The sequence below is a fragment of the Taudactylus pleione genome, unplaced genomic scaffold (genome assembly GCF_031769625.1).
Source record: "Taudactylus pleione unplaced genomic scaffold, aTauple2 ptg000015l, whole genome shotgun sequence".
NCBI classification, from domain to species: domain Eukaryota; kingdom Metazoa; phylum Chordata; class Amphibia; order Anura; family Myobatrachidae; genus Taudactylus; species Taudactylus pleione.
Window position 1 is genome coordinate 10,420,424 of NW_028284417.1, and position 24,322 is coordinate 10,444,745.

Below are 24,322 nucleotides of genomic sequence, written 5' to 3' on the forward strand. Positions count from 1 at the left end.
ACGAGGTGACAGAGGAGAGAGTGCAGTACCAGGTGGTTGGAGAGTGGTGCCAGGTGTGTAAAATTACTGTTTTATTACCTTATTAAAAACGCTTGTTTCTATTATTATATATGGCATACATTTTAAAATACTGAAATACATTATTAATACACCATACAAGAGATTTATTTTTTATTCATTTGCTTATTATATTTATTATCTACATTTTCTGGGTTTTCTTTAGCGCAGTAATCTTTCTTTTTTCTGTGTACAGGTGGATGCTGATCGTGGCACATTGGAAGGATGAGGAGGTCCGTGAGCTCCTACATGTGAGGGGAGAGGAGGGAATAAAAGCTCAAATCACAGGCACTGTTAAGGATGCCATGATCTATTGCAACATTGCCAAAATCCTGGCCAACTGGGGTATTGTGAAGACACAGCAGCAAGTCCTTAATAAGCTAAAGAGCCTAAAGAAACAATACACAAAGGTCCATGACCACAATTGTAATCGCAGTGGTGTGGGAAGGATGGAGTGGCCCTTATACGATTTATGCACTTCCGCTTTTGGGCATACAGCACTATGCAACCCCATTGCTCTATCTTCTTCAAGTGATGCTGGCACACTGTCTGTAACAACGACATGCACACCTTCAACAACTCCTGGGAGCAGCCAGCCGAGCCCGGCATTATCGCAGGTCCTATTTGATGACGCAGATGAGGACTCATCCAATACCATCATCATTGAACCAAGCACTGGCACAGATGTGATCTCTCCAACGCAAAGGGAAGATTCTGAGTCTGAGCCACAGACCCAGGGAGACAAGCCCACCCTACGCGGTAACAGTAAGTTTAATTCAAATAACTTATGTTATGCTGCATTAATCTATGTAATGTTGTAGTTCAATTTCTAGTAGATAGTAGAAACCGTATTGTTTGTGCGTTTATCTTGTAGTGGAGGATGGGCACCGCATGCAAAGAGACGTGCTGCTTTTTGAATTGGGACCATTTATTGTTTTGTATTTCAAATATTTTTTACATGTGTTGCTCAATGTTTTCTCTCTTTTACTTTCAGTTTTCACAGTTCCAACACGTAAAAAGAGCAAAATTGATGTTGCTACCAAAGCCATGACAAATATTCTTTGTGAACTACTATGCGACCTAGATTGGGAAGGGCAGACACGAGAGGATGCCAGACTGCAGCGGTTCATGGCCAATGAGAGAGAAATGCAGAGTAACTTGCTAAAGGAAATGATGGCTATGCAGGAAAGGCTTAGTCGCGATAACTGCAAATTTTTTACTCAAATCTTGAGCACAATCCACTATAAAACAACACATGTTCCACCACCCACCCATTTTGGGCACCAAGCTAATTATCCAAACTCATTTGGGGAACCATCCCAGTATGTGGAACAACGTCAGTCTCCCACCTCATTTGAGCATACATCGCAGTATGACCAGCACGCTAATTTCTCCACAGCATTTGGGCAAACTACATACAAGTATGCTCAAGAACAAACAAAGCCCCCCCCCCAGCATTTGGGCACACATCCCAGTATGCGCAACAAGTAAAGTCCCCCCCAGCATTTGGCAAAACATCCCAGTATGCGCAACAAGTAAAGTCCCCCCCAGCATTTGGCAAAACATCCCAGTATGCGCAACAACTAAAGTCCCCCACAGCTTTTGGGCAAACTACACCCATATATCCAAGCATCCGCAAACACCTCAGTCATCCTCAACATTTACAGATAATACATTAGATAATGTGCTCAAAGGTCAATTTAAAGATACTTTGCCAGCTAATACTCTGTCACAGGAACTTACTCAAAAACCCAGAGTTTACAGTTTACCGAAATATTTAACTGTGGTAATAAAATATACAGTATCTAGTGATGTTAACTAGACATATCCGTATCATGATGTTGAAAATGTTATGGTTACTGCTTGTCATTTTTTGTTTTAATGCCTCACAGCTATATGCGCACTTAACATTGTTCTCATTGTCTACGCTTCGACAATATCAATCCATACATACAGATGGAGTACTTTGGGTTCTGAAGTAAATGTGCACTTTTATTTATTTTTATACTCTTGTTTGGTTTTGAATTGTGTTGTATTTTGTGCAACATTATTTCCTATGTTAGAAATATGGAAATGCTTTCAAACTTCGTATGCAACTTAAACAAAAGACCTTTTATTAAAATAAAAGATTTTTTGAACAATTCAAAAATTAAGTTTTTGTATTTATTACAATAACATAGAATTAATGTTTTTTGAAATGAAGTTTCTAATCAATTCTATGTCATTGGTTCGATAAGCAAGTGAGGTTGATGAAGGGGTAGAAGGATCACTCCCAACAGGCTCCTCCACGATGTCCCACTCTGGCAGGTATTCTTCTCACTGTATCTCACAGATGTTATGCAAGATACAGCATGCCGCTACAACATCAGTAATCAGCTGAATGTCCACATCGTTTCTTTTTAACAAGCAGCTCCAGCGTCCCTTCAGTCTTCCGAATGCATTTTCAACAACCATTCTAGCTGAACTGAGGGTATGGGTGTAGGCGATCTGCTCGTTCGAAAGCACAACCTGTTGGCTGTACCCTTTCATCAACCACCTCCGTAGTGGATACGCAGCATCCCCAATGATGTGGACTGGTATCTCCACTCCATTCACAAGCTTGGACTTCTGCAAATGGAAACAAATATTACAGTTATTATTAAAGGCAAATTGCAGGTGACATCCCAAAAATCGTGTTGTGGTTCAGTATGGAAGATAATACATATCGGTTTTGCAATAAAAAGCATGACATAAATGTGTGGAAACAGCCAACCATTCTGCCTCTCCTCCGCAATCTTGTAGAGATCAGAATTGGCCAGAACACGAGCGTCATGAGCATGACCAGGCCAGCCAATGAAAACATCAGTGAAGCTGTGAGAGCAAGATAATATCCAGTTAAAACTAGACATATAGACCATGTGAAGTAGAATCTGATTGGTTGCTAGGCCCAACATCTCCACTTCAAATAACCCTCACTTTATTAAATATACCCTAACTTTTAAATACACTACAATATATACATTTATTTATTTCTGATAGAAAGCGTATACAAGATCCAGTTACAACTATACATATAAACTTTTTAAACACAACATTTTAGATACCTTACTTTGCATGCAGGTCACAATATATATCTAATTAAAAGTAATTAATGTGGCTTACCAATACCGATGGTCAACGATGGCTTGCAGAATGATGGAATGCCATCCCTTTCTGTTATAGTAGTCTGCTGGGCTGTCTGTGGGAGCAATTATGGGGATGTGGGTGCCATCAATTGCCCCAGCACACTGTGGGTAACCGCGGCGCAGAAACCCGGACACTGTCTCATCCAGTCCGGTCACTCTCAATATGGATGAGATGCTGGACATTACCAAGGCTCTCCTCCGGCATAGGTAATGTCGGCACTTGGATGCCCTCTCCACCACAAAATGCTCCCTTCTCCTCAGGATCTCACACTGTACGATTATGAACAGTGTGAGCAGCTTCAGCCATGCCTCAGTTGCTGTGTAGCATACCAAATCCACCAGACAATAGCAGGTCTCCATGCTACACAGATGCTTGGAAATACAGCAATGCCTTATAGGTGCCCCTCCCAGTCCCCTTATACCAAACCCCCACCTTTGCATGACCTCATTAATGTGTGCCAGCATAACGTCCACTTAAAATGACAAAACTGTGATTTTCTGTGTAAAACTCTGAAAAACCCTGCTCTTGTCTGAAAAGGGTCTACCCGGGAATTTCCTAGGTAGACATTGTAGTGTGAAAGGGGGGTCTTGACCAAATACCCGGGAATTTGCACAGGAGAAATATCCGGGTCTGAGCAGGAAATTTCCCGGGTCGTATGTCTGAAAGGGGTATAACTGAAGTAGATTGATATGGTCTCTATCAATATGGGTTTAAATATAGTTTTTTTTTCACATTCATGTGTTATAAAAATGAACCCTATTTATAAAAAGGATATATTTCTCCTTAACATTGATATATTGCTTGTTTCTGTATTTATTGTTATTGAAGGTTTAGTATTTGTACTTATCTTTTACGCTTTATGCTAGGAAACAGTCAAGTGGTCGTCTGATAAGAGGTACAAATTAAGTGAATTCCTAAATTTATGTGTCTCTATTTTCAGTAATACTTTGTATCCTCTAGACAACAGTCTATAGTATGGTATAATTAAGTGTAGCACAATATACCTGTATTTTTAATTATCTCTTCACGTTGCTTCCACCTGTATTTGTTTTCTAAGCAAACATGAATGAAGGTCTGTGTTGGCTACCATTCAGATGGAATCCTTGTTGAGTAAACAGTCATCCTTAGTGACAACTCTTTAATAGGGAAAAAGATGTGAAGCGTGAAACTAAGCAATTGTACTTCTATCTCATGAGGTTTTACAGGCTGTGTACTTTGTTGCTATACATATTAGGCTAATTACTGTAGCATTTTATTTGTGGCAGTACAGCATATATTAAATTAGTATAAAATTGGCCAGTGCCATATAAGTGTAGAAAGATTACACCTTTACAAATAAATATGATAAAATAAACGTGCTATATTCACATAGACTCAGAGCATGACTATAGGTGGACTAGCTTGGGAACTAACCCTGGGTCTCCATAAAACAGGGCACCAAAAGGAACTATAGCTCCTTCATGTTAATAATATGTACAGGGTGATCCAAAAGTCTGGAAACTCCCTTATACAAAAGAAATGAGTAAGGACATTTTAAACCAGTGTCTACACATCCTGTATGATATGGGAGTAATGGAAAACTTTTTAGGGCATGTCACCAGCATGGCGGTCGTCTTGAAGTTGGCCATCTTGGATGCAATTCTACATTTTTAATTGGGAAGGTAGTCCTGTGACATATCAAACAGATGCAGGATTTCATAAGAAAAACAATGGTGTTCTTTGTTAGCATATCTTAATTCATTCTCGAGTTTTAACATAAAGTTAATAGGATATGTTCGAAGTGCTGTCGGTGTAACGAATTTACTGGAATTCTTTTATATAGCCAAATAATACTGGCAAACAGAATCCAGGGGAAGCTGTTTTACTATACTGACAACACCTGTCAATTTACAGTGCTCTGTGAGTAGGTACGTGCTGTGGTGATTACAAGGCTACGCAACACTATGCTGCCTACTGTTCAGGACCTGGAGTTTCAAATCCTTAATGGAGAATTGAAAAGGTGTTTGACAGCCCAGTATAGAGATTATTAAAGAGCTGTGTGTCCTGTAGGAAGCTGGAAAATGACAGGACCTATAAAAACAGTAAAGAGACTTAGGACCTGTTTCAGAAGTGCACACTAACGCAGCCTCGGCTGTGTCTTTTTGCGGAATCACAGTGACAATAATATGCATTTGTTAATGTTAGCCTTTCCCTTGTGTACTAGCGTGCGCTGAAATGGGCAGGCCTTGAGATGCCCGCCTTCCATGCCCATACACGCTGCAACTCCGTGAGTGGTTCTAAACACTCCACCTATGGCAGGTGTAGTGTATCATCCTGAACTCCATATAAACATAGCCTCTGTTGCTGAGGCTGTGCATCTGAGAACGCAGCTGCTTTCACTGATACACCACTGACACTCCCATAACACGCCTATCGGACAGCTTATTTTTTTACCTCAATTCATGCCACTTGTCAGTCACCAGCCAGAAATGCCCATGGTTTCCCTCGCCATTTCTAATGCCAGTGGTCTCATACACAACAGTGCATTTGTGCGTACACATAAGCTAACGCATGTGCCATTGGGGTTTAAGAATAGTTTGCAAATGCACAGTAACAAATAATTGCTCAACTGCGCAAACATTGGCATTGTGCGCACCTCTGAATCAGGCCCTCAACAAGGATCTGAACCTGACTAGAGGGCCCCATGCATACAAGCCTGCTCTCCTGGAAGGTGCAGGAGGTACCCAATTTTTCGGGCAGTCTTGTGCACCCCCGGAGAGTTGCCAGAGCTCACGTATCCTGCCCACTTCCTAGTGAAGTAGTCAGGATGTGGAGATAGTACCTCCGGGGATAGCAGTCTGTAAGGAGGGGGCATGTCTAAATGATGCAATTTTTAAATTTTGGCCCCACCCCCTCCCTAAAGACCTGTAAATCGCGGCATTGTGCCACAATGGTGATGGGGCCTAAAGATGTGAGAACCTGGCCCCACCCCCGAAGTTGTCAGCTACATCTCCTCTCCGGGTTTCTTCCAGAGAGACTTAGCAAGTATGGCCAAGCGTGAGCCCTGTAGGAGGCAGTAAGAGGCCTAGCTGCCCAATGGTTAACAAGGGGATAAGCAGCAAAGAAATGCCATGATTGAATGCTACTGTCTGTAGGTGTTTTTTGTTGTTGTTTACTTTAAAGGCAGTGTTATGTTACTGCAAATCTATTGATTGTTAACTATATTTTTTGTGTTAAAGGTCTTTGTTTTCTGGGTATAGATCTTTTTGTTCAACAAAATATAAGGCAAAGCTGAAGACACCCTACACTGGGATATTTTTTTTAAAAACGGTTTTATATAATAATTATTTTGTTTTATAATTAAGCAGCTGTAAAACATTTTAGTTAAATAAAGTATTTATTTATTTATTAAAAAAATATATATATTTTTAAGATAGATCGCTGCATTAACCACATCCTCTGTAGACCAAGGCTTATTTCTTCTTATTTTAATCTAATATCCCTATTACACTGGCCAAATAACCTGGGTAATTTTCATGGCTCAGTGTAAACGGGTCTCTGAAAAATCACCTGGGTCCAGTGCCTGGCAATCCAATCAGAGTAGAGAGCAGGGTTGGACCCGGGTTACAGGGCAGTGTAAACGGGTCATCCGACCCGGTTCCAATTTACAGCATAGGAACAACCGGCTCCCCAGCGCTTGGAGATGATGTCATCTCCCAGCACCAGCAAAGGAGAAGCCTCAGCAATAACTTAAGTGCAGCCTGCGATGAAACGGGTTTAAATCCACTGTGACACGGCCTAAAATCCGTGTTCAGTGACCCGGTCTGGACCCAGGAATTTAATGTTAAAGGAATATTAATGATTCTTTTCACTTCAGAGCTTGGTTATTGGCAAGGCAGCCAGCGAGAGGGACCCAGGACTCCACACAACTGGGACCACATAAATGAATTGGTCACCTTGTCATTCTGCCTCCATATCTGCCTTAGAATGAGTCATTAGTGGAAAGGAAAATTTCCTTTTTAATGCAAGCGTCAAATGTTATAAAAGCAGTTTTTCTCTCTGTTGAAACTCACACCACTCTTTATTGCATACAATGCAAGCTGATCAAAAAAGTAAATGGATGAACAAATAAAAGTCCCTGGTGTGAATTACTGACATTACATTTACACTGTGTTTTATGTGTCTTTGAATTTAAAATATAAAATTAAATTTATAGGTTAACTTGTGTCCCTGTTATGTACTTATCTGATCATTTACAGGCAATCTGATGTCAATGGTTCCTATTTACAGTATATAAGGCCTGCCTGCAAATGTAAACTCCCTGTCATTGGTTTATTATTACTAACCTTTGTATACATTGTCTGGCAAAGCTGCTCAGCTGTAGCTCGATCCCAAGCCACCCAGGAGTCTTTCACTAAACCAGAGGTTCTCAGACTCCGCTAATACAGTCCATGGTTTAAGGATACCTATGCTTGAGCACAGGTGACTTACTTAGTACTTCAGTCAAATTGACCATCTGGACTCAAGCATGGATATTCTTAAAACCTGTACTGTAATGGTGGAGTTTGGTAACCTCTGCACTAACCTGCTAAAATGAGCCCTGAAGTTTCAGGAAGCAGCTTCCCAGTCCCAATTGAGAGGGAATAGAAATTAAATCCAATTGTTATTTTAGTGTTGACAAATGAATTCCAAGTAAATTCAAATAAATCCAGGTAGAAAAATCGGATCACCTGCCTTGCAACAGTGACATGGTTGTCTCATTGTTGGATACTCAATTATCCAAAGTCCACTTTGATTACATGCCAATGAATGATATTCCTGGGTATACTATTTGACACGAGCTGGCAGAGAGTTTTTCTGCCAGAGGTATACATTTATCTGGTCTAGTTCCTGGTCAGATCAGTGTTGTCTCTCAATCGAGTTTCCATTCTGCAGTGGATGAAGTTGCTGTGAGGGATAGGTTCTTGCTTCACAGTGGTGCTGTTCACCAGATCTTTCCAACTGGAGATATTGATCAGATGATTGGGAACTAACCCTTCCCTGATGTTCCAGAACTTATGTGGGTCTTCCCAGACTCAACATTCATTGCTGTGTTGGCTGAAAGTTCAGAGACTCAACAAGGGCTATCCTTTCTCTTTTGCACTGTGGTGACAGAGGATGCCGTCTTATGGGGCTGGGAAGCAGTTACCTTTTCCCTTTAACTCCAAGGCCTTTGGTCTCTGGAAGAAAAATCAATTGCTATCAATGTCCTCAAGTTGCAAGCAATTCTCAATGCTCTTAAACGGGCCCAGGCCATTTAAAATTAAATTGGGAAATGCAATAGAGTTGGCTTACATCAATCACCGATGGTGGAATCATGAGTCATTTGGCCATGCAAGAAATGTCCATGCATTAGGCAAAACACCTATGTCCTATGTATATCAGCAAACTTAATTCCAATTTCGGTGTCGACACCCAGGAGAATGGACTCTTCATCTAGAAGTTTTCAAGCAAATGGACAGTTGTAATTTACATTTAGGTGCGTATAGGAAAGAGTTTGACAGTTGGGGATAGGCTAAACCACAAAGTCCAGTGCTATTGTGTGAGAACTCATTACATGGCATCTTGTGTACCTGTTCTCCTTGATTCTTATGCTCCCTTAATATTTAAATAAAACCTAAAGGAAATTAGTTCCAATCATCCTAAAGAAAATTAGTTCAAATCATCCTCATCACTCCAGATTGGCCCAAGAGACATTTTAGCCTCTTAGAAACGAGTTGCTAAGTCAAGGTCCCTTCTTACATCATTATTTTTCTCATCTAGCTTTAACTGCATGGCTGTTGAGACTATGATTCTGCAAACAAAAGGGTTGTCCGAGCAGATAATTCGGACTAAGATCCTGGCTCAGAAACCAACTTCATCTAAGATTTACTGTACCGCAGAGTGTGTAAGGCATATCTTCTATAGTGTAATGATATTCCTGGTTCTTCCTTTCATTTGACACACTTTCTCTCTACATTATAGTCCATCCTGAATGTTGGCCTACATTTCACTTTCAAAACCCAGGTATCAGCTTTAGCTATCTTTTATTTCAGTGCACGCTAGTGGATATCCTGGAAGTTCAGACCTTCCTTCAAGGGTTTTTACATATCTTACAGGATGTTAAACAGACAAACCTCAGGTGCACAACTCCAAATTATTAATAATATATAAATGCAATACAATTTTGCAATCAATAGAGGCTTTTAGCATAATCATGGCCAAGGTTATGGCCCTACCCACCATATCCAGGTAACCTCTTTAGGGTAGGTCCCTAACATACTAGGGTTCAAATCCAGAGTGCAGAACCCCCCAAAACTGACCCAGCCAAGCTGCCCCAGGGTACAACCATAGTAAGAAAAGTGCAGTGTAAAGAGATAGGTAAGAACAGCTGCAGCTGCACATAAAGAATGAAAATAAAAAAAGTGAATTACATATATATTAAACACACAGTGAAGGGTTAAAATGTGTTTTAAAGGAAAATGTGTTATAATGCGGTGCCCTGAAACAGATCAACCAATGCAATCCAGGGGGACCCACCCCCCAAAAATGAACCAAAGTTGCACTACAGTATATAACTTGTAGGACTTACCTAGAATTGTGCCTAGTACCTCATTATATATATATATATATATATATATATATATTCAGGTTGTGCAGTTCAGAAATCTTTCTCCTATACCTTACAGGATGTACCAGCTGTGGCCCTGTGGGACCTTATCTTGGTACTCGCAACTCTGCTCTTGAGCCTCTTCAGTCAGCAGATCTGAAATTGCTAATCTGGAAAGATGCTTGTCTGTTCGCCATGTCGTTATCAAAGAAGGTGTCAAAATTGGCAGCTTTGTCTTTTAAACATCCTTCCGTCAGATGTTACAGGGAGAGAGCCATTCTTTGATCCAAGCCCTCCTTTCACCTCAAAAATAGTCTAATTTTAATCTCAATCAGTAAATTGTCATCCCGGCTTTCATACAGATCAATTGTCAGAGTTTGTCCATCCTCATCATCTCCAGGAGACTTTAAGTTTATGTGGAGAAAACTTCCTCCTTGTGCACGACCGACTCTCTTTTGGTCATGTGCAATGCCTGTAAAAGAAATTGGCCTGCTACAAATCAGCCTATTGCATGATGGATCTCAGACGCCATTCACCAAGCCTGTTTCCGAAGGTATCCTGGTTCCAGATTGGGCCACAGTTCAATCTAATTGGTAAACACTTTATGAAGAGCATGGCAATGACCCTCATTGGAAAAGGTGTGCTGGGCTGCGATTTGGTACTCCAGTTTTTTTATCTTTGGATCTAAGCATGATGACTATGGGTGGAAAGGCCTGCACACAGCAACTGCTCAGTGTACCCTCCCCTTGGGACAGTATCAATTTGGAAGGCCGCTTTGATTCCTCCTCAGTTTCTCTAGCATTTTGTCAAGTTGTTAGTTTCATTGTTTGGTTATTGGTTTAGTCCTTTTTATTTTGTATAAAATGATGTCCCTCCACGGGAGGGGCTTAGGAGAAGCCAGAGACTGACAAGTTTATTGCTGCACAACAGGTACCAGCATGCCCTGTCATGGGCAATTCAATTTTTTGGAATGGTTTGCTGGCACTTGGAAAACGACAAGTGTCAACATGCACTGTCATCCTGGGTGGCACCTGCAATGTACCTGTAAAAAATCTGATTGCTACACTGCAGTTTTCATGGGACACTGCGGCCTGCGGGTGTTGACGGCACCTGCAGGCTGTTTTAGCGGGACGCTGTGAAAAGGGGCAGGTGCATTCTGCCCTTTTGAAATCGAGCAAGGCACAGCACCCTGCTAAAACAGCCTAGCGGGAACTCTAGATGCTGTTTCTAACCACGATATGCTCGTGACACACCTGCATCTGGCTTGCCTTGCCCCTGTTACCACCCAGAAACGTCTACTTAAATCGCCTCGCTCTGCATCCAAATTTGTTCTACAGATCCTGGTGGTAACCATCGGGATGCATGCGCAGTGCAGCTTGGACGCATGCGCAGACTGAAGACATTGGTCGCTTGCGTGTGGCATCAACACTACGTCTATCTCTGAATCAAGCCTATTGCAAGGTGCTACTGATGCTGTAAGTCTCCTCTTCATTGTATACAGTTTTGTTCCCAGTTATAGGGGAGCTCATTGTCTTCTAACTGAAGTGTGATATAGACCCCGCATCACCACTGAACACAATTTCATGCAGCAAATGATTGGGGTGACTTCAATCCCAAGAGTTCACTAGTAAATAGTGAGAAGCAGCAGTTTCTATAAGATTTCTGCAGTATTGGAACCTGTGATGTGTGCAGTGCCCAGTTGATGAATCTTAACCACTTTCTGTAAAAAAAATAAAATTGCTTCCAGTATTAGTGCCATACTCCACTGTCAAATATGCATAGGTGCTGCCTTGCGAATTTTATGTGTTGCAATGAAATTGCAACTTTGATGCTGAGTAAGATGCAGAATAAAGAGTGTAGGCTCCAGTCTTCAAATCATTATGATGAAATCCCTATGGCACTCTAGTGTAAGTAGTTTCAAGGTTGTAACTACGGGCGTGTGATCGTAGTGAGGGGGTGTCACTGTTGCTGCCAATGGCACAACATTGATCTGTATTTGGATAGCTGCCCAAGAGCCGTCTGGCACGCAACTTCTTGATCCTAGTCGTCTAGTGCATGAATTTGACTTGGCTTTTAGGAAACAAGTTGTTTAAATTCTAGCTGAACACATCTTATTTGGGCAGCTTAATGCATAATACCCTAGACTAATACAATATAAACAGAGATTCTAAGCATGCCTGTCTTTTTCACTGATGCTGACAGGTTTCCTAATGTATGAATATACAACTAGGATGAGTTTCGCACAGGATATTTAGTTGCCTCTCCTACAGTATCTCTAAGAAACTTTTGGTTTGCTGTGGCAACAGTATGCTTATGTTTTACAGGCCCCATCATTAGATAGTTGTAGTGCCTCACATGAACCAATAGAAATTGATTATATTAGGAAACCTGGAAAACAGAGAAAAAGAAGACTCTTTTATGGGGGCACTCTTAATTGGAGTAATTATAAAGTTAAAATGTAACTATATTAAAAAAAGTTATTAAACTATTATGTGGGCAAACAACATATAAACAAAGTAGATAATGCATATGTTAAAATAGAGATTATTAATATGTCTTCTCTAGTTTGTTTATATGATGTTTGTCCACATATATTTTAATAAAAAACATTAATAAAAGTTATATTTTAACTTTATAAACACTTCAATTAAGAGTGCCTCCATCCTCTTTTTCTCCATTTTCCAGGTTTCCTAATATAATCTATTTCTATTGGTTCATGCGAGGCGCTATAATTGTCTAATGGTGGAGCCTGTAAAAAGTAAGCATACTGTTCCCCAATCCAAAAGTTTCTCATTTCTATAGTGTTCTCTCTATCAATCTTTTATCCAGTACTAATGCATATATAGATAAAAATCTCAAAATAATCAGAGGTTTCAAATCTGGCAAGTTCATCATTCACTTACTCAGAAAGTCCCAGATTGAGCTGACTTTTTTGAGCAGATTAAATTCATGTTGTGTGAGCAATTCAAAGTCGAAACTTACCAATGTACTTAGCTACAGATTATTTTCTCTAGTACAATTCATGGAGTCTAGCTTTAGCAGTAACACATTAGAAGCATCAAAAATGTGTCCCATTGAAGAAATAAATGACATTTTTCAAACGACCACTGTCCTGCTGTACATGCCCAAACCAAGACATACTCTGTCAAAGAATTATAGGAAAAATAAATGTGACATCGATTCAGGAAATGTTTATTGGCAACAAACCCCATTGAACTCTAAACACAGAAGCAGACCTGAGAATTGTGCAGCAGCAGTGTCATGACCTCCAGGTAGAGTTTCTAGCCTAGAGGAAGTCAGAATACCTAAGGATTCACACTTAGGCAACTATCTTCCAAAACAAATGGAATACATTATAATATATATAGTATAATATATATATATATATATATATATATATATATATAGTGTGTGTGTGTATATATATACACACAGTCAGGTGCATAAATATTGGGACATTGACAGAAGTTTCATATTTTGGCCTCTATTCACCACCACAATGGCTTTGAAATGAAACAAACAAGATGTGCTTTAACTGCAGACTTTCAGATTTAATTTGAGGGTAATTACATCCAAATCAGGTGAACGGTGTAGGAATTACAATGGTTTCTATATGTGCCTCCCACTTTTTAAGGGGCCAAAAGTAATGGGACAAACTAAACAATCCTAAATCTAACTTTCACTTTTTAATACTTTGTTGCAAATCCTTTGCAGGCAATTACAGCCTGAAGTCTGGAACGCATAGACATCACCAGACGCTGGGTTTCATCCCTGGTGATGCTCTGCCAGGCCTCTACTGCAAATGTCTTCAGTTCCTGCTTGTTCTTGGGGCATTTTCCCTTCAGTTTTGTCTTTATCAACTGAAATGCATGCTCAATCGGATTCAGGTCAGGGGATTGACTTGGCCATTGCATAACATTCCACTTTTTAGCCTTAAAAAACTCTTTGGTTGCTTTTGCAGTATGCTTCGGGTCATTGTCCATCTGCACTGTGAAGCGCCGTCCAATGAGTTCTGAAGCACTTGACTGAATATGAGCATATAATATTGCCCGAAACACTTCAGAATTCATTCTGCTGCTATTGTCAGCAGTCACAACATCAATCAATACAAGGGAATCATTTCATTTCAAAGCCATTGTGGTCGTGAATAGAGGCCAAAATATGAAAATTTTGTCAATGTCCCAATATTTATGCACCTGACTATATATATATATATATATATATATATATATATATATATATAGATATATATATATATATATATATATATATATATAAAAATAATACTTGTTTAGGCAGTACTCCACGGACAAAAAGGAAATAAGCTTGTTAACAAGCTTATTTCCTTTTTGTCTGTGGAGTGCTGCCTAAACAAGTATTGTATCTAGTGTCTTGCCCCTGCGCCAGGCTCTCAGAGGATCTAGTGCTCCCCGGTGGCTTGATCATCGGGCTATTACACAGATTGCCGATCCCCATACCGTTTGTGTGTATGTATATATATATATATATATATACAAACTATACGGCGATCGGCACTCTATGTAATAGTCCGATAATCAAACCACCGGGGTGCACTAGATCCTCAGAGCTTGGCGCAGGGGCAAGACACTAGATACAATATTTGTTTAGGAAGCACTTCACAGACAAAAAGGTAATAAGCTTGTTAACAAGTATTAAAGTATCAAGGTTTTTACACCAACCTATGCGGGTCAACAGGTCTCATTTAACTTTCGCTGAGCGGACCCGCCGATTTTAAAAGAAGCTTTTCCTCTACTGTGCGACCCCTGATCATATTCTTAAAGTTTGTCCTCTCCTCTCGGGAAACAAAAGACCCTAGCTGGTTTTGAGAGCATCCGGTTGGGGGTGTTATCTAAGCCTTCCCATTTATTGGATAGTCTTCTACTAGTGTCTGTTTGTTTCAGTACTCAAACCAAAAATATTAAAGCCTTGGTCTCAGGAACCACAGGAAATCTTATTTCTGAATCTCTGAACTTGGAATTCCGGTTCTTCCTCTTCCAAGCAAGATGGCTGTTTCTGCACTTGATGGCAATGTTATCCTTGGAGACATTATATGTTCAGTTACTCTACCCATTTCACTTTGGGTAGGATGCCTATATCAAGAGGAGTTAGAATTTTTGGTTCTACTTAAAACTTACACTCTAGTGTTTGCTCTGCCTTGGCTTAAAACACACAACCCCACACTGAACTGGTCCACCATGCATGTACTGGCTTGGGGATCCAATTGTTTTTACCAGTGTCTTCCTCATGTTGTTCCAGTACGAACCCAACAAGTCTCTACTGAATCTTCCCCGAAGCTTCCTACGTCTGATCAGTTAACTTCTAAACCAGATTCTCGTTTGCCTAAACTGTATCATGATTTCTCTGACGTTTTTCGTGAACAAGCTGCGGACAGATTGCCTCCCCATTGCCCTTGGGACTGCGGCATCGATATAATCCCTGGGAAGATGCCACCTCGTGGCCGTAACTACCCTCTTTCGGTTCCGGAAACAGCTATGTCTGACTACATAAAAGAGAATCTTGCCAAGGGTTTTAGAAGACCAACTTCCTCTCCTGCTGGACCCAGATTCTTCTTTGTCGAGATGAAAGACGGGGTCTCAGACCCTGCATAGACTACTGTGGGCTGAAAAAATACATATCCTTTGTCACTCATCTCTGAGCTTTTTGACAAAGTTCGTGGAGTGTCCCTTTTCACTAAATTGGATCTCCGTGGAGCCTATAATTTAATCCGTATTAAGACAGGTGATGAATGGAAAACCGCTTAGAATATGCGAGACGGCCATTATGAGTACTTGGTGATGCCTTTTGGCTTGTGTAATGTGCCAGTCTTTCAGAGCTACGTCAATGAAATCTTCCAAGATGTCCTTTACAAATTTGTTGTAGTCTATCTGGGCGATATTTAAATTTTTTTGGAGAACCTGCAATCCCATCGCCTACATGTCAGAGAGGTTTTGTCCTGTCTTCAAAGTCATCATCTGTACGGGAAACATCTCCAAATGCCTTTTTCAACAGACCTCTGTGCCATTTTTGGGGCACATCATATCGGGAAATTCCCTTCAAATGGATCTAGACAAGCTAAGAGCCATCCAAGACTGTCCCCAACCGAACTCCTTGAAAGCCATCCAATAGTTTCTTGGCTTCGCTAATTATTATAGGAGATTCATTTTAAACTTGTCTACTATTGTTGACCCCATCATGGCTCTCACTAAGAAGGGTGCTAACCCATCTCGTTGGCCTCCTGCAGTGGTGGCTGCCTTCCAAGCACTCAAAACTTTTTCCACAGCTCCAATTATTTGTCAACCACAACTTGAGAAACCCTTCACGTTAGAAGTCGATGCCTCTTTGGTAGGAGTGGTAGCTGTACTGTCTCAAATGGCTGAAGATGGAAAGAATCATCCTTGTGGTTTCTTTTCTTGAAAATTTCCCCAGACGAGAAGAATTATACCATGGGGGATCAAGAATTGTTGGCTATGAGATTGGCACTAGAACAATAGAGACACCTTTTGGATGGCGCTAAATTTCCTATTACAATCATAACTGATCATAAGAATCTTCTTTATCTCAAGACAGCTTATCATTTGAATGCCAGACAAGCTCGCTGGTCTCTCTTTTTTTTTCCAGGTTCAATTTTAAAGTTCAGTTTCGTCCTGGCATACAAAATAAAAAGGCTGATGCACTCTCCTAGTCCTTTCTTCCTCTGCAGTAAGAAGAACAACTGCAAGTTTGTCCTGTTCTAGATCCTCTTGTCTTTGCTCAAACCCAGTTGCTGACTCATCCTCCTGGCAAGCTCTTTGTGGCACCTCAGCTGCGTAAGAACTTATTAACTTGGGCTCATGCATCCTTGTTTGATGGCCACTCAGGCATCCTCAAAACTTAAGTTATTACAACGCTCCTACTGGTCGCCCACGATGAAGAAAGACATCTGGAATTTTATGGTTTCCTGTGTAAAGTGTTCCCAACATAAATCCACTTGCAACAAAGCTATTGGTCCTTTGCATCCTCTGCCTATTCCTGATGCTCCTTGGACTCATCTGTTGATGGATTTTATTTCTGAGTTACCACCCTCTAAGGGATACAATACTATCTGGGTGGTAGTAGATCGATTTTCAAAAATGGTTCATTTTATGTCCTTCAGCTCCACAGTTGGCCAAAATGTTTATTATTCTGGACTACTCCATTTTATGCAGTATATGGAAGACATCTGCCTGTGACAGATTTCCAAGATTTACCTCCCATGGAAGTACTTCCCATCACAAATGTTGTGAAATCATTTACTGATATCTAGGAAGACATTCACTCCTCTTTGAAAAAAGCCTCTAGTAATTACAAAAAGATTGCAGATCGAAATGTCTTGCCATTCCTCTTCTGAAGATTGGAGATAGGGTATGACTGTCAACTAAAACATTTGGCTGAAGGTTCCAAGCATGAAATTTGCTCCATGCTTCATTGTACCATATCGTATTCTTAAAATTATCAATCCGGTGGTGTATAAACTGGAGCTTCCTCCTCAATTGAAGATTTCTAATACATTTCATGTTTTTCTTCTATGACCATTAATTCTTAAAAGAGATGTGCGGTTTGGTTTTACTCGGATTTACTCAGATATTTTCAGATCTCAAAATCGGCATCATATTGGCTTTCCAGCTGTCACGTGTCTTGGATAATCAACAAGAGAAATCCGAACAAATCCAAACTTGCGATAATTTGGCGATAAGAACCGAATAAAACCGAACCCACACATCTCTAATTCTTAATCACTTCCAGCGTTCTCCACCCAAGACACCTCAAGTTCATACTCAATTGGGAGTCCAATTTGAAATTGAGAAGCTCCTTAACTCTAGACACCAGTTGAATCATCTTCAGTATCTCATTGATTGGAAGAGGTATGGACCTGAAGAACAAGCATGGATCAAGGCGTCTGATGTCTATGCTCCACAGCTTGTTCGAGCTTTTCATAAAAAGTTTCCTGATAAGCCTTGTGGGTGTCCAGAGTCCACCCTGAAAGGGGGTGGGGGTACTGTCAGGTTGCGACCTAGGATCGGCCATTACTTCCCCTGACTTCTCGAGCGGTCATATGCCTGGTGCAGTGGCGAATAACGCGCTGAGGATTATACGTGGGGTCTGCTAGGACCAATGATTTGGTTCCTGCTGTTACCATCATGGAGGCAGCCATGACAGTCAACATTACTATCAGCTGACACTATTCTCAAATGGAGTGCTACCTTAGGGTATTTAACCAGTCTCTGGATAACAAGTTTCCTGTACAGCATTGTTAATTCCAGTGAATGCTTGCATTTGCAGCGTTCCAGGTTCCAGGTCCTTTCCTCTAGCGATATACTCCTAGTGTTTACCCATGGTGTGTGTGTACTCAGCACATCATCTGAGTACTATCTCCAAAGTGTCATCCTCCTGTGCCAGTTCTGTGTCTGGAACCACAGTGTGGACCTCATTCAGAGTCGGTCGAAGCGGCTGCACGGTCGTACGGGAAAAGGGGCCGGATATGCAAATGATTCCCTCGCAAGTTGCGTCCCTAAGTTCGGATCAGTAGCTGGCTGACCTAGGGGAGGAAGCGGCCGGAATATAAAAAAATACGCCCCCTTCTCGTACGTATTGCACGTCATCTCCGGGCATATAAGGATTAATCGAGACCATTGTGAACCATCAGAACTGGTCGTAGAGTTTAAGGTTGACCATACCCTCTTTTAAGCTCTACGATCATGTCAGTGTAAAAACCTCCCATGTCACATGTGCCATGACGCTACTTTGTTAATTATGCACTCCCATAAACTGTATGCACTCCCATAAAACGCCGTTCGCATAATTAGGCACGCCTGCGTTCGGATCTCCACTCCCCCGTTTTCAAGCACCTTCCCCTGTTACCACCCACAAACGCCTCAATCTGTCACTCAAACTACTGACCTGGCTGTGTTCAAGGAGAGAGAAATTTCTGATCGTAGCGGCTAGTTTGCGCACGCGCATTGCGAACTTTACGCATGCGCAGTATAGCGAACATCGGTGGCATACGACCATGCGGCCGCAACGACCGACTCTGAATGAGGTCCTGTATGTACTAAGTATGTCATCCAGGTGCAATCTTCTAGTGCCATTCTCCTGTACCAGTTCTGCATCTGAAGCCACAGTGTGTGTACTTAGTACATCATCCAAGGACAATCTCCTAGTGCCATTCTCCTGTGTCTGGATAAACAGGGTGTTCACCCAGTACTTATCCCTAGTGCGAAACTTCCAGTATCATTTTCCTGTGCTTTCCCTGAGATAGTGTTCTTCCATTTCCCACTTGTGCCTGGAAACCTAAACAGGGCCGCGACCTGCTTGCTGGGTGCAACTTACCAAATCTTGCTTGGAGGGGTCACTGGTGAACACCTCCCTGTAAGTTTGACTGCACACCTTTGGTCAGGTCTAGCCAACATCCAGTACTTGTGGATGAGGAAGGCATATATCCAGGCCCCTCATCTCCGATTCTTTCTCAACCTGGGTCCACGTCTTTCAATCCCTCTACAGAGGACCACCATAGCACGAATGTGACAGATCACTTTGGGTATAGCCTGGAGAGGGAGAATCTGGTCACCAAATAATTGCTGATTTCTTCCCAGCAGCCACCTGACTCCCCCTCCACTATACCCAGCCGCCTGCCAGCAGTTTAAGTTAGCAAGCCAAGGGCAGGAGCAAGGCAAAGACGAGGGAGAATGAATTCGGGCCCACACACAGAACACACATCAGAGAAAAGGTGCACCAAGAACCGGCACCAAGAACCGGCATTAAAGTAATAAACTCTGCAAGCCAAGTGAATCAGGGTGGTCGCCCTGTGCCCCCTATGGAGTAGAAGAAAAGGATTTGACAAGGTAAGACCATAAATCCTCTTTTCTTCTTCCTCCACTATGGGGCACAGGGATCAATTTGGGACATCCTACAGCTGTGCCCCAATGGGAGGGGACGCTCCTGGGTAGCACTGGGAACTCCTTCGTAGCTGAAGGCTGCGTCCATAGATGTGGAAGTGACCATTACATAGAAATGAATACAAAAAGTGTGGCCACATAATCATGTGGAATCTGGACAAGTTGTACCGTAAATATGCCGCGGTGAGTCCCCTACGAAGGTCTCACTTACCTAGTGTAATAAGCAGTCACCATAACAGGCAGAAGAGTGCGGTGTAAAGCAAGCAGGGCTACCAGGATAATTTGTTTAGAAACGGCTAGCCCCGCTTGTGAAAATCATACAGGACCACCGAGAACTGAACTCTGGGTCTGTCCAAGGAAAAATCACCAGAGCTTACAGCCGTCAATGTGTCCACCGTGAAGAATTTCGGAACAACAATCGCAGTAGGAGAGGAATGGAGACAACTGGGTAGGAACCCAATTGAGAACGCAGAATGAGCCAATCAAAGGAAAAGATCAGAACGAGAGCGACAACACAAGGCGCTCAATCAGACAACTCCCCATGCCAAGCAAAGGCCAGGAGTACTACAGCTGTGTCCGGAAACCAATGAATGAGCCAATTAAACTGCAAACTAGGAATCAAGGTCTCCCAAGCGAACCTACCAAAGAGTCCCAAGGTTCAAAAGGAGCTAGCTGGTAAGAAAAAATGGTGATAGCGCACAGAAGAGTGTCTGAACTTCAGGTAGGCAGATATTGAAGCAAAACAATAGGTCGGAGACCAGTATCTCATTTAAGAGTGCCAAAGGCCCCAAAGCACAAAGATAAGATTCAACATTCTAATTCAGTAAGAATTCGGTAAGAATTCCTGACTGAATTGGGCCGACCACATGTAGCAGGGTCACTAAAAGACACCCCCTAAGTGATAGGATGGGTGACAAGAGCCACTCTGGCAAGTGAGGTGGGCCAGAATCTGATAGAAGTACAGGCTCGTAGACCAAGAACCAACCATAGAGGAAGACGCGTTGAAGCACCGCATGAAAGGCTGAAGGAGTTGTGTCCTACTGTCTCCGTGTGGAGACTGTCACTGTACCTCCGGAATGACCAATAGGGGAGTTTCGAGAACTCAGGAGCCGAAACAATCACTAAAAATCATATTCATGTGAGACACCATAACCCTGATGTTCCTCAGGCCCCCGGGATGAGAAGGCACTGAAAAGCATCAGCATAGTGAATGACCTGGCAGCCTGTTTCAGGAGAGTTGCAGGAAGGATGGCTGCCTACACAATCTTAAAATGATGCTCCGCCCAACTGGGAGAGCAGGTGACGATGTCAAAAGAACTGCAACTGAGAGAGCCACGTGAAGGCGTATGTGGGCAACGAGAGTTACACCATCGGGTCCGCCAGGACCGGATGATGCTGGAGGAAAGGTAAACAGGCTTGCATGAGCCGCCCACCGATCTCGAAGACCTAATGAGAGGTTACCGCCCTACACCTATGAAGATGTTCATTGGTGATGAGAAGGACCCCTGTCCTGTATCCCAAAGGGAATGGACCATGTGGATAGAACCTGCAACTGTCACATGCTGATGTTGTGAAAATCTGTGTGCTAGTGCTTTGAGCCACCACAAAGTAAAGGCGACAACTTGTATCCTAAAAAGCAGACTGGACATATGATATAGGGACGAAATTTCCCTGTGAAGAGTCAGGGAATTAAACAGTGTAGTCACTGCACCTGGACAAAGTGAAGGAGTAGAGAGCCCATCTGCCTGTGAGAGTCTAAGAACACTTTAAGCACCTGTAGAATTCATAGTGGGAATTAAACCCATGACCTAGTAGGGATGTCAGAATAGAGAGGATGGTAACCAGAAGACCCTTAGTTTGATGGCAGGGATGAATACTAATCAAACCTTGGAATGCAGCAAGTTCTCCCCCAAGGGGAAAAGCTTCCAAGTATTTATCCATCTATAGGACCACCAAAGATCTCCTTGAGATAGATGGATATCCCGTGACTGAGCCCTAAAGATCAGGTCGAGGGGAGCTTCCATGACTGTCCAGATCCCCATGAAAAACTCAAAGGGCTAAGGACCTACCATAGTAAAGACACCGCAAACTGGACATAATGGTACTGTACAGCATCCTCAGGAAGTGCTGGTAACTGATTCAGCTGGCAATATGTAAATAGGCCTCCTATATGTAAATGGATGCTCTGAAACCCTCTAATCAGAGCGAATAATAGAGCGGAGCAACCCCCTGTGGGACAGAGAATCCTGGAGTCCCCGCTAGCGTCCAGAAAATGAGAATGAGCTGGAAAATGCAGTCTAGCATCTGACCAGAAAGAGACTAGCAAGTCACTCGCACCTGCAGAGACAAGGACTTGGATAATAACCTTGGAGGTCCAAGGGAAGCAAACAGTGTCTCCCAGAGGGGGAGTGTTTGAGAAACCGACTAAGGTCTAAACGAGTCCCTTATGGACTTAACCCCGGGCTGTACTGGTCCCCAGACAGGAACACTACACTGTCAGAGGTGGGATCTAAACCCACATCTCCAGAAAGCTCAGTGCTGTAGACTCTATGTTCGAGTGGAAATCCACCCCCATCTGTGGCAACAGATATGTCAGCTTAATGGGTGAGTAAGGCCATCTACTTTGGGCCCAAGGTCCATAGAACTTATTAATTTAAAATGTAGACGGTCTGTACTAAAGACCAACAATGTAGGCGGGCACTACCTAAAGATTGTCTTGTGCAACCCTGAACCACAAGGACTCTCTTGAATATCAAAGAGCCTCTAAATACCTAGGGTCAGTGACTGCTCGCCAGAGACTGTCCTGGCCAGCATGCCAGATGTCTGGGCTTAAGAGGCTAATATGGCAATGTCAGTGATCTCTTAATCAACTAGATAGTAGTCCGACTGCACTGTCCTATCGGGCGTCTGCCCAGCAGCATCTAGACAAAGCCAAGCAAAGCGAGGGATGCACTTTATACTAGATCTTTCTGGGGAAACTATAGCGCTGCTCTAGATAGCAGATCTAACGAGACAGGTAAAGGGAGACAACCGGGAATCCTAGTCCGTCGCTGGTAGCGGATTAACTAAAGCAATTGCTTAGATATCTAGAAGCCTCCGCTAGGAGGTCCTCAAGCTACCTAAAGGAAGGAAGTACCCTTATCCTAACCTTAGCTCTTAAGAACCTGGGTTCTGCAGCAGGGGGGCTGTATGTGCCAAGGTACGGAAATAATTTGTCCGTCCTTATTAGTGTTTTGCAGGGCCTGGAAATCCAGCTTCCTCTGGGATTCCTAACCTGACAGAAGTACACTGAACCTGGATGCAATACCAGGTCAATGTGCGGAGTGGATAGAGCAAGTACCTCTGCCATCTCCCTGTTTTATATGGCCCCCGGATATGGGGTGTATCAGGTTTAAAATTGATAAGAACAGCTGCTACACCTGATCTTGGGCAAAGGCCAAAAAGAGCTCCCAGCGCTGTAAAGCCTGGGTAGGCCTGTACTGAGCCCTGAAAGGCAATCAGGGCCACAGGATACGTACAGTCAGCTACTACTGTACGGAGTAAGTAAAGGAGTGTTGCATCTACTTTACTTGACAGCAGGTATGATCCTGCTTGTAGGAGGGACCTGCGTATAAACCCACAAGACCATGTTCTAACTGGTCGGGAGTTGCAACTGGTAAGTAAACATTTACAATACCTGTAATCTGTTACGGCTTCCTTGATTGGTAGCCCTAGTTGAAGGAACACGTACGCAGCATAGCATTGAAACACTGGGCCCCGAGACCTGTGATAGGGATTCTTCTGCCATCGTGGTTTCAGAACACAGAGATCTATGGAGAAAGTATATTATTACACAGCTCCGAAAATAGGTTCAACAGCTACTTGAAACATAAGCACACACCTGCCTGGGTGCTTCAACCTTGGAAGCCGTTTAAAGCAATCCAATGGTTTACCCCCCAAACAAAAGTTATACAAAACAGTGATGTGTACACGGGGTTGTGCCATGAAAGAGAAAGCGCCACAAATAGAGAAATACCTGTAAGTGGGGCTAGGGAAAATACGCCAGTCATGTAAAGCAGTGTCAGAATCACAAACATTTGCTTGTAAATGCTATACCTGGGGCACGAACCCAGTACCGCTCAGATTACTGTCAGACACCTTACATATAAAGCTGTTTTTCCCTGTTTTATTGATGTACTCTGAAATAAACACATTCATTACATAGAAATATGTTCAATTATAAAGTACCTCAGGACTGCACACATAATTCAAGGCACAAAAATCTGGGCAATAACAGTGCGCAACAAACTCAGCTCGTATTCAGCAGGAAGGAGTATAACAGGCTAGTTATAGCGAGATATACATGGAGACAGAAGCCCATACTCTGGAAACTGAGTGGCTGCTGGTCTAGTTCCATAGGAGGTGAGAGTGAGGCGAAAGCACCCTGGGACAGGCTGCCTGCGGGAGAGAGCGCGCCCAGGGGTGGGGGAGGGGTTAATAGGAAGAGCCTGTCTCCCCCTAAGGTGTGGACCCCAGGGACCTGGTCATTACCCTGTTCCACTGTACCCTGGTGGTTTAGTTT

At 42.5% G+C, this 24,322-nt stretch overlaps 1 protein-coding gene and 1 pseudogene across 6 annotated transcripts in view; one reads left to right on the forward strand and one right to left on the reverse strand.

Annotated features, from left to right (window-relative positions):
* Window positions 1-24,322, forward strand: part of MEI4 (meiotic double-stranded break formation protein 4) — a 225,687-nt gene that overhangs the window by 94,865 nt on the left and 106,500 nt on the right. The window lies entirely within an intron of this gene.
* LOC148542112 (U2 spliceosomal RNA) lies at window positions 23,040-23,209 on the reverse strand (annotated as a pseudogene).